The 16,574-nt window shown below is 44.3% G+C and overlaps 1 protein-coding gene across 1 annotated transcript in view; it reads left to right on the top strand.

Moving 5' to 3' along the window:
• Nucleotides 1–10,291: 10,291 nt before the first annotated feature.
• The window catches only part of Diras2 (DIRAS family, GTP-binding RAS-like 2), a 32,082-nt gene continuing 25,799 nt past the window's right edge, over nucleotides 10,292–16,574 (top strand). The window contains exon 1 of the mRNA XM_013026365.1: nucleotides 10,292–10,351. The gene's annotated coding sequence lies outside the window, so the exon portion shown is untranslated. The remainder of the gene's footprint in view (nucleotides 10,352–16,574) is intronic.

Below are 16,574 nucleotides of genomic sequence, written 5' to 3'. Positions count from 1 at the left end.
GGAGGAGGCTGCAATGCTTGGTAAGAAATGTACGCATTATCCTGCCCATGTAATTGTAACCCCTCTGTACATTATCTTCACAAATAAAATAAAATTTAAAAAAAATGATAAGTCAACACTGTACATGAAGCAGAAGCTCCTGTGGCTGAGGATTGGAACCCAGGCCAAGCTTGAAACTTGTAGTCCAGTAAAGCTGATTGCCTTCGTGCCCACCCCCGGCACTAAGAACACTATCTCCCACTTTTCTTTCTCTCACCTTCAGAGCATATCATTCTTATTTGCTCAGAGTAGATTTCAATAAAAGCTGGCCAACTGATCAATAGATAGGGGTATCTCAGAGGCATGGGTGCTGATTTGCAGCAGTGACTTATTAGAATTGCAGGTAATCAACTAGCACAGTTGATATCAATTGGAATTATCACCCACCTGCTATTGTTTGAATCTAGAATGTCTTCAAAGGGTCCATTCATTAAAGGCTTGGTCTCTACAGGGTGCTATCTGGAGATGGTGGAGCCTTTAAGAGGGGGAGTCTAGTAAGAGGCCTTAGGTCAATGGTCAGGAGGGAAAGGGCCCTGATAAGAGACTGTAGGACCCAGCTGCTCCTCCTTTCTCTCTGTTGTTCCTGATCATCACTGAATCATTACCTCATTATCTGCTCCCACCATGAGGTGCTCATCACAGGCCCCAAAGCAACAGGGCCAGGGGACCATTCAACTATCAGCCCAACCAAATATTCTTGATTTATGAACTGGTCATTTTGGGTATTTGATAACAGTAATGAAAGACTAAGACACCATTCTTGGCAAGTATATTCAGATGGGATTTAGGTACAAGGCGATGTGGCTTCCATGAGGAAGGAAGCTTTCAGTGGTGATAATAATGATGCCCAGGGAACCACAGACTCCCTGCTCCACCAGGATGCCCTGCTGAGCCTCCTTCTCAGCCCTCCGATTCCTCTCTCACACACCAGCCAGCAGCAGAAAACCCACCTACCATTGTCAAGGTCCATCTGGCTCCAATCTTGTGCTACAGGACTCTTAGAACTCAGCATCCTCACACTAGTGTATGCTGGTGAAACTAAGCATGGTGACTTAATCCCCCCCACCCCGTTTCCTCTGAAAATATCTTGAAAATACCTGAAATCCTTTTGTCCTGTTGATTGAACAACTTTTACTTGGTGAGAACAAGATTTATGCATGGGATCATCCTCTGTTTTTTAAAAACCAATTCAAAGCAATGAGTCTTCTCTTTGCATTACTTACATCAAAGTGCAATTATTAACTGGGCACTGGCCTTGCACTGGGCCTATAACTTTTGCAGCCTGAGAGGCAACAGTAAAGCTAGCACACATTTGTTTTTCCTTAAAGTTCCATGGAGGGAAGGTTAGTTCTTACCATAGATCTTAGCAATCTCAGCCTATGCTTTGTTTTCATTCCTTTCTATGGAAAGAACTTCCAGTAAGTCAGGAACTTTCACCTTTTCAACTGAAGTGGTTTCAACAAGCCACCGAAGGAAGCACTTTGTGGTTTGTCTTGGGCATCACTACCCTTCAGCTTTGGGAGTTATTAGTAAGTAAAGTGGGGATGTCTTGGACACTTATATTGTGACCTTGCAACAGCCAATCTGCTGACCAGAGTAGCTGCCCAGTGTCTAAGGAGCAGGCAGTGTGCAAAATCCTGATTCCATCAGCAGAGCAACAGTTCAAGCCCTGAGCAAAATGGAGATGGAAGGTTGGAAGTCTCATTATCCACATAAAAATAACAGCACACAACCCAAACTAACCAATGGTTTATTTCTAGATTTTTAAAAAATTCTTTGTTATTGTTATTGTAAAGGTGATATACAGAGGGATTACAGTTCTATAAGTCAGGTAAAGAGTACATTTCTTTTTGGACAATGTCACCCTTTCCCTTGTTCTCTCCCAGATTTTCCCTCCTGTTCACACTCACAAGTTGTATAGCTCATTTTCAGTATATGTAGTGTCTAGTGAATACCACTGCTACATGCATTCATCCTTTATCCCTCCATTTTGTGCCCCCTTGCCCTCCCAAAGACAGATAAACAAACAAGATACAAAGAAAAGAAAAGAAAATCAACAAGGAAAAAAACACCCTTGTGTTTCCATTTATTTCTAGATTTTTTTCCAATGAATATTTTTAGGCTGAGGTCTACTAGAGATAAGTCAAATCTCAGAAAGCAAAATTCCCTATAAAGGTAAACACCATATTCCTATTTTGTGGTTGCAACTGAAATACTAAGAATCAAATACTTGGTCTGGATCTAGTTCGGGAACAGTGGGGTTGAACCCTGCCCCGACCAATCATTGACCACTCTGGGTCATCTGCTAGCAACCTGTAGGAGGAAGATGCCTCTGTTATGAGCACCTTGGTCTTCCCATGCCAGGATATCTCCTGGTGGATGGTAACAGGCTCTGGTCCATGTGCTTTTATCGCTTCTCAGGCAGATTGGCAAAGAACTCAGTGCAACAAAAACCAGACACAATGCTTCAGGAAGGCAGCCTGAAGAGGCATCTAGCTTTGTCTCTTGAATCTGCCGGGCCAGTCATGGGGTTTGAACTCAGGGTCTAGTCACTGCCCCTGAGCTCTTTTGCTCAAGGCTAGCACTCTACCACTTTAAGACATAGCTCTACTTCTGGCTTTCTGGTGGTTAATTGGAGATGAGAGTCTCATGGACTTTCCTGCTAGGCTACCTTTGAACCTCGAGCCTCAGATTTCAGCCTCCTGAGTATAGCTAGGATTATAGGCGTGAGCCAGTGGTGCCCAACTCTCGGAGAACTTTTAAACAGTGAGATGTCAATTACTCCTGAAAATTTGAAAGACCTCCTGGTTCATTTGACTTGGCAGGGAAGCTGATTGAACAGGACAGGGCTGCCTTCCTACCACCCTGGCAACTCTTCTTAGAAGGGGCCTTCTGGAATAATCACACAGCACACTGGAGATTTGCCAGACAGTTGCTGCCTCTTTCTAAATGGCTAGAGAGACTGAGCCTGTCTCCTTTGCCAAGGCCCTTTTATATCACTATCACCCTGGGGCCCTGGGTGGTAGTCTCCAGACCAGGCAGTACTAAGCACTACTTGAGCATTTAGGGGAAGCACAAGTTTAGCAACTGCTGAGACTGCTCACGTTTGAGATCCCCCTTGTAGAGGGCAAAGACAAGAGGGAGGAGGGACAATAGCAGAGTGAAGGCAGAGTGGAGAGAGGAGAGTGACCAGGGCACCAGCCCCAGGGGGCTAAAGTTTCTTCCTGCAGATGGGGCTGGAGGCTTCCGAGAACTGCATCTCTCCTTTATTAGCCAGCAACTCGGCCCTGACCCCCAGCATACCCACATGTGACTGGAGAGTATGTGGAGGAACCATCTTTGCTGCTGGCCCTCTGTCTTCCTGTCTTGGGAATACTGCATCCTGTAAGAGGAAGCCAGCCATCATTGAGGGGGAGTCAGCGTCTCTCCATCTGCTCACTTCCACAAGCCTAGAAGGGGCTTTCCAAGGACCAGTAGGAGAGGTTATGTACTGGGCAGCTACTCATTCTCTCTGCTGATTCAGTGTATAGTCAACTGGGCCTCCTCTTCTATAAGCTGTGAGTAATCCACTATCCAAGCAGGGGGAGGGTAAGGCAGATGGTAGAGACCACTTTGCTTGAGAGAGGCAGTCCACAGTGCGTTATGGTGATAGACCTAGCTGTTCTTGGGTTAGCTGTGGCCGGGGGGGGGGGTCCCATCTCATCAGTCAAAAGGTCGTGAGGCTGGGTGCTGGTGACTTACCTATAATACTAGCTACTCTGGAGGCTGTAAAATGAGGATTGAGATCTTAAGCCAGCCAAAGTAGACAAATCCCAAAGACTCTTATCTCCAATTAACTTGCAAAAAGCCAGAAGTAGAGGTGTGGCTCGATTGGTAGATCAGCAGCCTTGAGTGAATAACCCAAAGCTCAAGGCCCTGAGTTCAAGCCTCTGTACTGGTATTTAAAAAAAAGGAACAAACATACTGTATAATTTTAAAATATATCATTTCAACTGTCAATCATACAGCCATAATCAGGAACTGACTGCTTTTTATTTTTTTAAGATCTTCATTTGTCTATGAGAAGAATCCAGTTATAGAAATGATCTAACTTTCACTTTCATCAGATTATCTTGGTTAGTACAAAAATGGTCCATTTTAGTGAGAGTTTGGGGACTGATAAAAACAACAGCCCCAGTTTGGTTTATGACAGAAACTCAGGTTTTCTTAATATACCAGACTTACCTTTTTTTTTTTTTTTTTTTTTTTACTTAGAACATAAAAAGGAGAACTTTGGCAGGCTACAGACTGAAACAGTTCTATGGTCTGCTTTCCCTGCAGTGGTAGTTTTAAACCTGAGATTGGGTCTCTTAATTCCTACCTAGACTCATTATGCATAACATATGAATAATTCCACCTACTGCATTCTTTTTTTTCTCATGGTACTAGGGGTTCGAACTCTGGGCCCTCATGCCTGCTAGGCTAGTGTGATTCCACCAAGCCATACCTCCAACCCTGTTTTTTTATTGGTTATTTATAAAAAATATGTTCTCTCTTCCTGCCCCAGTGTGAACCTGAGCTGAGATCTGCCTACTTTTAGGCTTTGAATCATCACTGGGGTCACAGACATGATACCAATGCATTCAACTTCTGTTCCTTGGAGAAAAGCGTCTCGTGGACTTTTCTTCCTGGGCTGGCTAGACATTGCCTTTCTCCCCAACTTAGCCTCCCATGTACCTCAGGAAAACAAGCTCATGCCGCCGTGCTTAATTTAAAGGTTATAAACAGTGTCTCTCAGATATTTCTACCTGAATTGGCCTCGAACAGGGATCCTCCCATTCTTTACCTCCCAAATAGTTAGAATTACAGTGTGAGTCACTGGTGCCTGGCTCATAGAGAAGCTTGAGGGTGCTCTGTACTCCTCAGTAGAACAGGATTGTTTCTGTTCCTGTCCAGAAGACCAGCTGGCTACACAGAAGTGCTGATGATGTAGCCATAAGAAAGAGTTGTTGTCTCCACCCTGGACTTTAACAGCACCCACCTGTTAAACTGTGATCTTTCACATCAAGTGACATTTTCATTTCCTAAAGTAAACATGGTTCTATTTCCTAGCTGCCCAATCTGCTTTGCATAGGTAAGGGACCCAAATCTTTAAATGTTAGAAATATTCAAACATAACTTATGGTTTGTGTAGGAGACTTGTTCTCTTAAATTAAAAAAAAGTGAAATAGCTTATGTTTCACACAGGTGAATGTGCATTTCTTTTGAAACCTGTGTATGGGGGAAGTAGTTCTAACAAGAGCCATGGAAATGAAGAGGATTGCTACAATTTTCTAGATACTTCTAGAGCCTCTTCTTAATCTCACAAAGTTCCCTTATGACCCTCAATTCTGCCCCTAGATTCTTTTAGCTGCACACATTCCCCCACTTCTGTTTGCCAGCCAGGAAGCTCAGTTGGAGTTGGGGGGGCGCAGGATTAGAGAAACATGCTTTGAATTCCAATGGTGCCAAAACCAGATCAAATGGATGCTCTGCTAAAAATTATTGTTTTAATTTAAAAAGGAGTCAGAGGAGTTATTATCCAGCATGTCAGTTTATGAGGACAATGCATCTTGATCACCCCTTTTTATCCCTTTCCCTTTTCCCTCCCAACCCCATCCTTCCCAGATCAAACATGTGTTTAGCACAGTGATTCACCTCGACAGCTTTTGAGCTGTGTGGCTTTGGGCAAAATTTCTTAACCTGTCTGTGCATGGTTTCTTCCTCAGAAAATGAGATGCTCTCCTCTCAGAGTGGTGAGATTCAATCAAGCTCAAACAAACTCTCAGAGCAATGCTCATTCCAGCAGGAGTTGCTAAGATGAGGGTTTTCTGAGACAGGCACAATTATTGGGAGCCTAGCTCTCCGTCTGGGTCCTCATTAATTTCCCACATTTCCTGAATGGATGTCCAAAGCTCCTGTAGGAATCAAAAGCTCCTCAAATCTCTGTTGCCTGAATTCTGGTCAGAGACATCATCAAGACCAATAGACTGGGACTGGAACTCAGGGCCTGAGCACTGCCCCTGATCTTCTTGATCTTCTTTTTCTTCAAGGTTAGTGCTCTACCACTTGAGCCACAGCTCCACTTCTGGTTTGTTGGGTTTTTTTTTTTTTGTAATTTATTGGAGTTCAGAGTTTCATGGACTTTCCTGCCCAGGTTGGCTTCAAACTTAGCTAGGATTGCAGGCATGAGCCACCAGCACCCAGCTAGGGCCTGCAGACTTTTACAGGCAACTTCCTGCCTCCAGGCCTCTCAGGGTCACCCAAACAAATGTGCTCATATTTGTAAGTATATCATGTAGCATGTAAATTTGAAAGATCGTTGGCTTTGGGCCATCTGTGTAGGGCTGTAGGCTGTAGTTGTAGACTACTCGCAGCAGGGTGAGTTTGGGCTGTGGGGTGGTATTAAACACCCAGGGACATGCTTCCTGCTAAGCCAGCCACACCTCCACCTGTCACCACCACACACCTCTGTCATGGGCAAAGCACACAGATGGCTATTGGATTCTGTGATTCAAATCATTTCCCTTGATAGGGCTTTTGAAGGCTAATCAGCTTTGAACAAAAATTCTGTTTTCAAATCAGAGTTTTTAAAAAGATGTGTTCGGTTTGGGCTACTATTAAGATGGCCACAGATAACACTTTCAAGGAGAAGAAAAGAGAGGACAAGCATAACTGGGTGAGGCCAGAGGGCAGCTACGTTTATGGGTTTATGGGTGGTAAGGGTCCGTTTAAGACAGCCTCAAGGAGTCAGCAGCTCAAATAATCAATGGTGCCAGAAAGATCTGCCCCTGCAAGCCAAGGAGCTGTGAGGCGAGCAGCTTGCTTTGTTTTTGGCAACAGGTTATTTATTTATTTATATTTCCGTCATTAAGGTTTGATCTTGGGACCTTGTATTCTCATTTGTCTGTTTGGTGCTCTACCCCTTGAGCCATGCCTCCAGTTTGGCATTTTCCTATATTTTCTGGAGATGGAATCTTGAAGACTTCTGCTGAGGCTGACTTCAACTCATGATCCTCCAAATCTCAGACTCCTCCATAGTTTAGGATTATAGATGTAAGCTACAGGCACCCAGCAAGGCTTCAGATCTTGGATCTTACCCCAGTAGCAGATTTCTATAATTGCTATCATCGAGAAGCATTTTCTTATGACTATGGTGCACAAGATAATACTTAAATTTATTTCAGCTGTTCTGTGGAAATTGCTGTATAATTGCAAGGTGGCTTGATTGGCCCGTGAAGCATCACAATGGCTGTGTATTCTCTTGAAAGAAACTGAAGAAAATGGGTCTGGGTGTCAGACTATTAATAACGAAATGAAGCAAAAGCAGTCTCCGGAGCACATTTGCACGGGAGCATTTCTGTGTCCTTGTAGCAGCCGCAGGAGTGGTGTGTGTGTGTGTGTGTGTCCCTGCCTTTGTGCTCTTATACAAGCGAGTTCTGCCTGTCATTCCTTGTAGACATGGATTCCAGCAGCTGCTCCAATATAATAATGCAGGAGAGACTTGGGAGAAGTGGTTTCCTCTTCCTGGATGTCACTTTTGTCATTTGTGCTGCAAATGACAGGACTCCTGGAGGAATCCTGGTGCCTCTGGGGGTGAGTGTCACAGAGCTGGCCTTCTTTTCCACCATCACTGAGAGCAGCAATCTCTATGTCAGAACCAGTCATGAAGGACTTCCTGGTCACAGTCTTAGCTTTGATTCATCTCTTCTTAGCTAATGCATCCTACTCCAGATGGAAACTGCACTAAGCAAATTATTCCATAAGCAAAGCTTCCCCCCCCCCCCCCCCCCCCAGTACAGGGACTTGAACTTAGAGCCTCACATTCTCACTTGGCTTTTTCCCAATGAAGGATGATGTTCTATCACTTGAGTTACAGCTCCACTTCTGGCTTTTTGATGGTTAATCGGAGATAAAGATCTTGTAGACTGTTCTATCTGGCTGGCTTTAAACTGTGATCCTCAGATCTCAACCTCCTGTATAGCTAGGATTATAGACATGAGCCATTAATACCCAACCCATAGCATGCTCTTTTTAAAGTTGTTATTATAAAGGTGATATACAAGGGGGTTACAGTTATAGAAGTCAGGTAATGAGTACATTTCCTTTTGGACAATATCACCCCTTCTCATTCTTCCCAGTTTTCCCCTTCCATCTCCACAAGTTGTATAGTTCATTTTCCTTCCTTCCTTCCGTCCTTTCTTTCTTTCTTTCTTTCTTCCTTCCTTCCTTTCTTTCTTCCTTCCTTCCTTCCTTTCTTTCTTCCTTTTCTTTTTTTCGTTCTTTCTTTCTTCCTTTCTTTTTTTTAATTAATAAGATTTTTATTGTGAAAATACTGTACAGAGGGGTTGCAATTACATGAGCATTTCAAGCATTGTTGCTTACTCCTTTGTTTCCCCTTACCATCCCTGCCTTCCCATCTCCCCCATTTCTTTCTTTTTTCTTTTTCTTTCCTTCTTTTTCCTTCCTTCCTTCCTTCCTTCCTTCCCTCCCTCCTTCCTTCATTCCCTCCATCTTCCCTTTCTTTCTTTCTTTCTTTCTTTCTTTCTTTCTTTCTTTCTTTCTTTCTTTTTTTCTTTCTTTCTTTCTTTCTGTCAATTGTATGGCTTAAACTTGGGGTCTGGGCACTGCCCCTGAATTCTTTTGCTCAAGGCTAACACTATAGCACTTGGAACTACAGTGCCACTTCTGGTTTTTTGGTGGTTAGTCAAAGATAAGAGTCTCACAGACTTTCCTGCCCCAGCTGACTTTGAACTACAATCCTCAGATCTCAGCCTCCTGAGTAGCTAGGATTACAGGCATGAGCCACCAGTGCCTGGCATATAGTTCATTTTCAACATGGCATCTAGTGACTATCACTGTTGCATTCGTTCATCCTTTATTCCTCTGTTTCTGTGCTCTTCCTTACCCCCCACAAGACGTATAAATGAACAAACAAAACAAAAAGAAAAGGAAATCAAATACCTCTTGTTTCCATTTCCTGAAGTTTATTTCCATAAATATTGTTTTAGATGATCAAATGCACATAGGCATTGTACCTTTGTGCTCCTCCCTTGGTGTATCCCCCTTTGGTCTTACTGGGTGTGGCTGTCAAGAGTGCCTGTATCATTTACCATTTTCTAGTGGATAGTAGATCTAGCTTCTGCATATGAGAGGAAACACTCACCATTTTTTCTCTTTGAACAAAGTTTTAATATGGAGCTCAGATAATGAAATGTTTAATATGGCAAATACATAAATGGCAGATTTGGGGTCAGAGGCCGGCCTTGCCTGCCCTTGACTACATCCATTTCCAGCAGCATGGGAAGCTGTGTAAAGCACCTGTTTTCACCGCCTGATCTGTGAGGATGGAAGGGGAAAACTGGGAAGAATGAGGGCAGGGGTGACATTGTCCGAAAGGAAATGTACTCATTACCTGACTTCTATAACATTCTTCCTGCATATTTTTCTCAGCATACTACAAGTAAACAAGGTCTGTGATTGGATTCAGGTAGCATCAGCACCAAGAAAGGCTTCTGAGGGCATTCAGCCAGCATGTTTGGAGGAAGTCATTTTAACTTTGACTTCTCTATAAGCCCCTTCCCCTGACCCAAATAACAGAAAGACAGAAAGCTTCCAGTCTTACTGCCACCCAGAACCACAGTTCACCAAAAGTTCTCTATAAATGATCTCAGAGCCATGTACTTCTTTGTTGATCTTTTGGCTTCTTGGGTCCAGTTTTCATATCCAGGAACCAGGTTGCACAAACTATTATCTCAATGAATGGTTGGCTTTGCCAGCTACATGTCTGGCAAGGGTCTAATAACAAGAATATAGAAAGAGGTAAAAAAAAATAAAACCAAGCCCCCAAGGTGTAATAACCTAATTAACAAATGGTCAAAGGAGCTAAATAGACACTTACCAGAAAAAAGTAAAGAGAGCCAATAGATACACGAAGAACACTCATCCCTGGGTATAAAGGAAATGCAAATCAAAACAACATTTTGTGTAGGTAGTTCTTGCCTGTAATCCTGTCTGCTCAGGAGGTTCAGATCTAAAGATTGTGGTTTGAAGCCTGACTGGGCAGTAATGATTCTTATTTCCAATGAACTCCCAAAAAGCTGGAAGTGGAACTGTGGCTGCAGTGGTAGAGCACTAGCCTTGAGCAAAAAAGCAAAACGACAAAGCCGAGGCTCTGACTAGCACAATGACAACAACAAAACCACTGAGATTTCATCTCACTCCATCATCAAGAATATGAAGAAAAAAGTTAACAGCAATTCATGGGAAAAGAATCATAAAGAAGAGGGGCCAGGTAGGAAACTTGGTTTTACCTGGTGCTACTTGTGATCTTTTTCATTCTTCAGAGCAGGCAACTGTGTGAGAGGCCGAGGAAACTTCCCCTTATAAGTAATGCAGCTAGAGAAGATCTAAGGAGGGGGACACGCCAGGATGTGGAAGAAAGAGATGCGTCCAAAGAAGAGGAGAAACTGACCTAGCACTGAGGGACATAGTTGTGTGACAAAGGCAGGACAAAAGGAGGGAGAGCAGCATGGCTGTTGGGAAGTAGCAATAAAGGGCAGTGAAAAGCCCCCCCCTGGGGGAATGGAGATCCTGGACAGAAGAGGACAAATGTGGGGGGGCAATTCAGCTGACACTGAATCCAGGTTGTGAGAAAGACCACAGCAAGCAAGATAGGTAGACGATGTCCCACTGGAAGAGGAGGGCGATGTGGTCCAAAAGGAAGCAGGCTTTCACTGTCTGGAATGAAAAAGATGGCCCAGATGATGTCCTTCAGATGGGAGAGATCTCAGATGGAGATGCCTCAGGACAGGTAGAGTCTGAGAGAACAGGCAGCTTCTGATGATGGTACAAGTGAATTAAACCTCTCCGTACAAAGCTGAAACTCAAAAAAGGATTTGGATGTAGAGAAAGACCAGGGAGGGGCCCCCGAGGAAGCGCCATGGGTCGGATGCAGGTGCCCACAAATCACTGAGCGTGGAGTCCCATGGATAGAATCATGGTTATGTATTTGCTGATAATTTGAGTGGACCTGGAAAACTAGGTCAACCTTACATAAGGCAGGGTTGAGAAAGTCTGAGATTACAGAGAACAGATGTCAGTTTTAGCATCTGTGCAGCTGGGGTAAGCAGAAAAGATTAAGAATGGACAGGCAGCATGATGCCTCCTCCTTAATGGGCTACACATGGTATCAAAGACAAAGAGGCAGAAGAGAGCCAAAACCCTCATTAGACATAAAAGCATGCAGTACAGTTGGCTAGAGCCTGGAAGGCTGATTAAAAATACAGAATGAGGATTAAAGCCAGTGGAAGAACACATCCCCTTTTATTCTCTGCACAGAGACCTAGCTCTGAGATTTTTTTTTTCATTTGCAATAAATGAATGCTGAATTCTACAAATCATTCTTGAATTTTGGAGTGGATGCACACCACTCAGGCTGAGGTGTGTGTGTGTGTGTGTGTGTGTGTGTGTGTGTGTGTACGTGTGTGTGTGTGTACTGGATCTTTTTTTGGGGGGGCGTCTGGTCGTGGGGCCTGAACTCTGGGACTGGGTGCTGTCCCTCAGCTCTTCAGCTCAAGGCTAGTGCTCTACCATTGGAGCCACAGCGCCACTTCCAGCTTTTTTTCTTTTTTGCTTATGTGGTGCTGAGAAATTGAACCCAGGGCCTCATGCATGCAAGGCAAGTGCTCTACCACTGAGCCACCTTCCCAGCCCTGTACTGGGTCTTGAACTCAAGGCCTGGGTATTGTCCCTGAGTTTTTTTTTGCTCAAGGCTACTACTCTACCACATGAACCACATATCCACTTCTAGCTTTTTGGTAGAGATTTCTGGATTTTTGGAGGAAAGAGAATAACAGACTTTCCTGCATAGGCTGGTTTTGAACCTCATATTCAAATCTTAGCCTCCTGAAGTAGCTAGGATTACAGGTATGTGCCACTGGTGCCAGGCTGAGGTTGAGCTCTTTATTGCCTGATGGCTGGCGTATCTCTGTAGAAAGCTCCCAGCTAACTCCTTTGGCAATTGCCCTCTGCCAAGGAAAACCACGTTGCCACTTCACATATACGCATATACAACAGCCAGCTCAGGGGGACAATGTTCCTCAATGGGGGTTATCTCTGAAGGCCAACCCAACTTTGGAGCTCTTGTTTTGGGAGCCAGTGAGCTCAAGATGGAACTTGGAAGAAAAGGTTTTATCTGGCAGGGATAGGAGAGGGGAGGGGAGCCTTTGTGTTTTGTGGCTTGGGCTTCCTTTCTCCAAGATCTGAAGAGATTTTTGCCATTCAGGGTTGAGCTATTAGCTTGAAGGATGTGGCTTCTCTTGGGATTAGGCTGGAATGAGCTCCTGGAAAGGAACCTGGGAACCTGGGAACTTGAACCCAAGGAAGATCAGTGCCAGCCCTCGAAAGGACTGTTCAGACTCTGACGGGATTGCTGGGCAGTGGGAAACCTACGACCCATTGGTGGAAAGGCTGCAGTGACAGGTGCCAGTTATTACGATTGGGTTGGGTGGGGGAAGGGCCTGTGGAGGCACCAGGGATGGTGCTTACTCCTGTGTGCATCACTTTTTCTCAAAATAGCATCTATTCCGCAATGCTCATATGCATTTGTTAAAAACAACTCAAAAGAGGCGAATTTTTGTGCAGATTTTTACTAGGCTTCAGAATGGTCAGATCGTTTTCTAAAACAATAGATCCAGGGTAAAGCTGCTGTGAACAATTCCAACAACTTCCCTAAGATTCTAATGCTACTGTCCGTGCCCCTCACCCGCCGCCCAACAGACACTATCTTAGAGAAAATCACACACACACACACACACACACACACAATCTTCAAAGAACACAGTCCAAAGGAGTTTGTTCTTTTCAGTTACTATGTGTTTGCTTGCTCACCTCCATCTGCAATGCATATATAGCTCTGATGCTAGAATGTCATCCTGCTTCCTCTCTGGTAATGACTGGCGCTCTGTGGACCCAGATCATCAATGGAGCTGTCTTGTCTGTCCTCAGTGGCAGGAAAGTGGGGTTGATTTCGGTAGTTTTGAGTTGCAGTCTGTGCAATGCACAAATATGACCAGCAGAGGGCGAGAGTGGGCCTGGGATTAGGCTAAAGTGCACAAACTCAAGTGGAGTACACCTAAGAAGATTATTGCATAAAGCTTCCTCTGTTCCTAGAGCCATCCACTGTCTGGGTATGGGGATGAGTTATGTCCTTCCAAAGAGAGGTCTTCAAATGTGTGAAAGGCTGAGAGTAAGCTTGCACGATACTAAATGATTCACGTGGCAATCCGGCTGAGATTTTTTTTTTTAATGCTTATTTTTCAAAGACCACCCAAAGGCTCTATGAGGAAAGAGAGACTTCTGAGAGCCACTGGATTGGATGGCTGAATCCAGGTCCATTTACCTTAGAATATGGAGAAGTTGTATTTCTTCTACCTGAGTCCATAACAACATGTCACTCACTTGGGGTAGAGGGTAGGGTAGCAGCTCACCTAGACACCATTCTAAGCAACACCAGCATTACCAGGGACCCTACCCCAGACCTACCAAGTCAGATAATCTGGTCCTACCACCCAGTTGGCCACATTTTAACAAGCTCTCTCCAGCTCAGGTGATGCTGACTTATGACAACATTTGCAAGACTCAGGAACCTCTCATAGACCTAGAAGCTTTCTAGGGTCTTTATTAAAGTCAGACGCTGAAATCGAAATTTAAGGTTGGGGGGCATTGGAGAGTCTTAACTCAATGAGTTTCTAGAGAATGTGGATACTGCAGAAACACTGACTCTCTCTCTGAGTAGTAGTAAGGGTCCAGATTAGAGTACATGTGCACAGATTCTGCCTCTTGATTTCCATCTTACTCCAGTCTACCCACAGATGGAGTAGCAGGAGTTCTTGCTTGAAGTTCTGGGGACTGGGAAATTGAAGGCACAGAAGGTGCCAGAGATCCAGTATCTGGTGAAATCTCATTTGCTGGCTAATAGATGCTGAGGAAAAGGGGGAAAAGATACTCTCTGGTCTCTGTTATTCTATTCTATTTATTTAGTACTAGTATTGTGGCTTGAGCTCAGGGCCTGGGCACTACACCTTAGTTGTTTTGTTTTGTTTTGTTTTGTTTGTCACTCAAAGCTTGTGTTCTATCTTGAGCTACAGCTCCACTTCCAGCTTTTAGTGGTTAACTGGAGATGAGTCTCACTGACTTTCCCACTTGAACTAGCTTCAAACTGCAATTCTCAGATCTCAGGTTCCTTAGTAGCTAGGATTATAAGCTTGAACCACTGGCACCCAACTACTATATACATATACACCCACATATATATACATACATATGCAAATGTATGTACACACATGTATATATGTATATACCCTCCACTGTTTAGTTCTCTAATTTTTGTTTCACAATTTCACTGGTGAACCTACATTCTGGTTGTCATGGCAAAGCACATTCTGACTTATTAACTCGGATGCAATTTCAGACTAAAGGATCACCAGCAGAGGTACCCAGAACCAGTCAGTAATCCAGACCCTCCTCTGGGCGCTCCTCCTATGCTTTACAGCCCTTCTAACCAGGGGCTACACTTCTGCAGCCATCTGGCTGCAGGGGAAATAGGAGGAGACTTAATGGCAGCTTTTATGACTTTGCTTAAACATAGTACATTAAAAATTAGTTTCTAATAGTAGCAGGACTAGAATTAGAAAATAGAAGTGTACAAAATGTATCTGCTTGATTAGAAGTTAAGGGCATAGATATTGTATATACTATACAGTGAAATAAGGCTACTGGATCTAGCAGGCAGCATTATGGCCACATGGTGGATAACAGGAAATTGGGTTTAACTGGTGCCATCTTCTCTTCCTGTTGATGAAGGTGAAGTCTCACCTCCTAGCTAATGGGCATGCCTGAATTCCTAGAGGCAGGGGTGGGGACTTGGACAATAGGTTACTGGACCTGCCGGTCTTGGGTCATGTACTCTCAAACTCCCTGAGACTCAGCCCCCTGACCAAGACCCTATTTAGGCCTGGACTGGCTCAGGTGCCTCTAAGCATGCCTCATGTCTCCAGGCTCTCCTCTGGTCACCATGGCCTCCCACTTCAGCTCTCCATTGGAGTTGATCTGGTTTGTTGGTATTGTTCTTCTGCTCTTTCTTTGCTTTACTACTGTCATGGCTCAGTTTTCTAACAGTGTTAAGTGTACTTGAGGGGCTGCAGGTGTCTGGGATAGAAGTCCAACTGCAGTATCCAGCTTCTAATAAAGACTCCCAATTCGACCTCTCAAAATGTGGCTTCTCTGTTTCTTGTGACTGAGTTTCTATGTGTGTGCTGGCCCTAGAGCTTCAATTCTGGAACGAGGTACTTTCCATTGGGTTTTTTTACTCAAGGCTGGTACTCTACCATTTCAGCAACAGTTCCACAGCTCTACTTCTGGCTTTTTGGTGGTTAATTGGAGATAAGAGTCTCATGGATTCTTTTTTTTTTTCTGTTCTGGCTGGCTTGGAGCTGTGATTTCAGATCTCAGCCTCCTTAGTAGCTAGGTGTGAGCCTCAATTGCTGGGTCAAAAGCATAATGTTAAAAAGCTTACTGTCTGTGAGTGACAGTGCAGAGATTTATGTGGGGAAATAAACTTCAGGGTTTTTGGAAGTCATACAGAAAGTGAAAACAGTATCAGAAGAGGTAAGGGAATTTCTCTGAGCCAGGGCACGCTGAGAGCAAGAGCAAACGCTGTCTTACTCAGTTCTTAGCACATTGGAAACAACCAAAGGCTGAGCAGTATAATCAGGAGAGGAAATCTGCCTCATCATTGTAGCTAATTTAATGTGGATCAATGGTATTGTGAAACATACTGCAAATGTCTGTACAAAACCGTTTGCTTTCTTCCAATTCACCAGTTTTCTAGCAATTCCTCCGATGAAAATTATTTATTATCCCCAGAAAAACAAACGTCCTCAATTCCTCGAAAAACTCCAGTAAAAAACACTCAGCCAAGGAACAATTGTAACCTATGATTGCCAATGGCGATTTTTGTCATAGGATCTATTAAATGAGAGTCTACTAATTTGTCCTGTGTGCTTGGTGCTGGGGTGTGGCGTTTTCCTAGCTGCCTTCTAAGTGAGTAGGTTTTTAGATTCGCGTCTGAACACTCAAAGCAAGGGTTAAAAGGGATGATGACAAGTTACTTAGGCAAACACATTCCAAACAAACACAATTTCAAGCAGAAAGGATCCGTTCTCCTTTCAATGAAATTCTTGGCATTCGTTGAATTTCCAGAACATTTCCGTTCTCCCCATCGATCCCTGAAGCATGCAGTAGGTGGCACCTCGACGCTCTTTTTGGAGACGAACCAGGCGGCCATTGAAGCCGGAGCCACTGCCGCTGCAGCACCGGCAAACTCCGAAAGTCGAGGAGGCAGAAGGAGGCAGGGAGGCCCTGGAGGCGGAGGAGGAGGAGGAGGAAGAAGGGGAGGAGGACGCTGGGCGGGGTCGGGCCGGGCCCTCGGGGCCAGCGCCGCGCCGCGGGAGACG

Source organism: Dipodomys ordii, unplaced genomic scaffold (assembly GCF_000151885.1).
Source record: "Dipodomys ordii isolate 6190 unplaced genomic scaffold, Dord_2.0 Scaffold93, whole genome shotgun sequence".
Classification (NCBI taxonomy): Eukaryota; Metazoa; Chordata; class Mammalia; order Rodentia; family Heteromyidae; genus Dipodomys; species Dipodomys ordii.
This window is presented reverse-complemented; position numbering and strand designations above follow the sequence as displayed.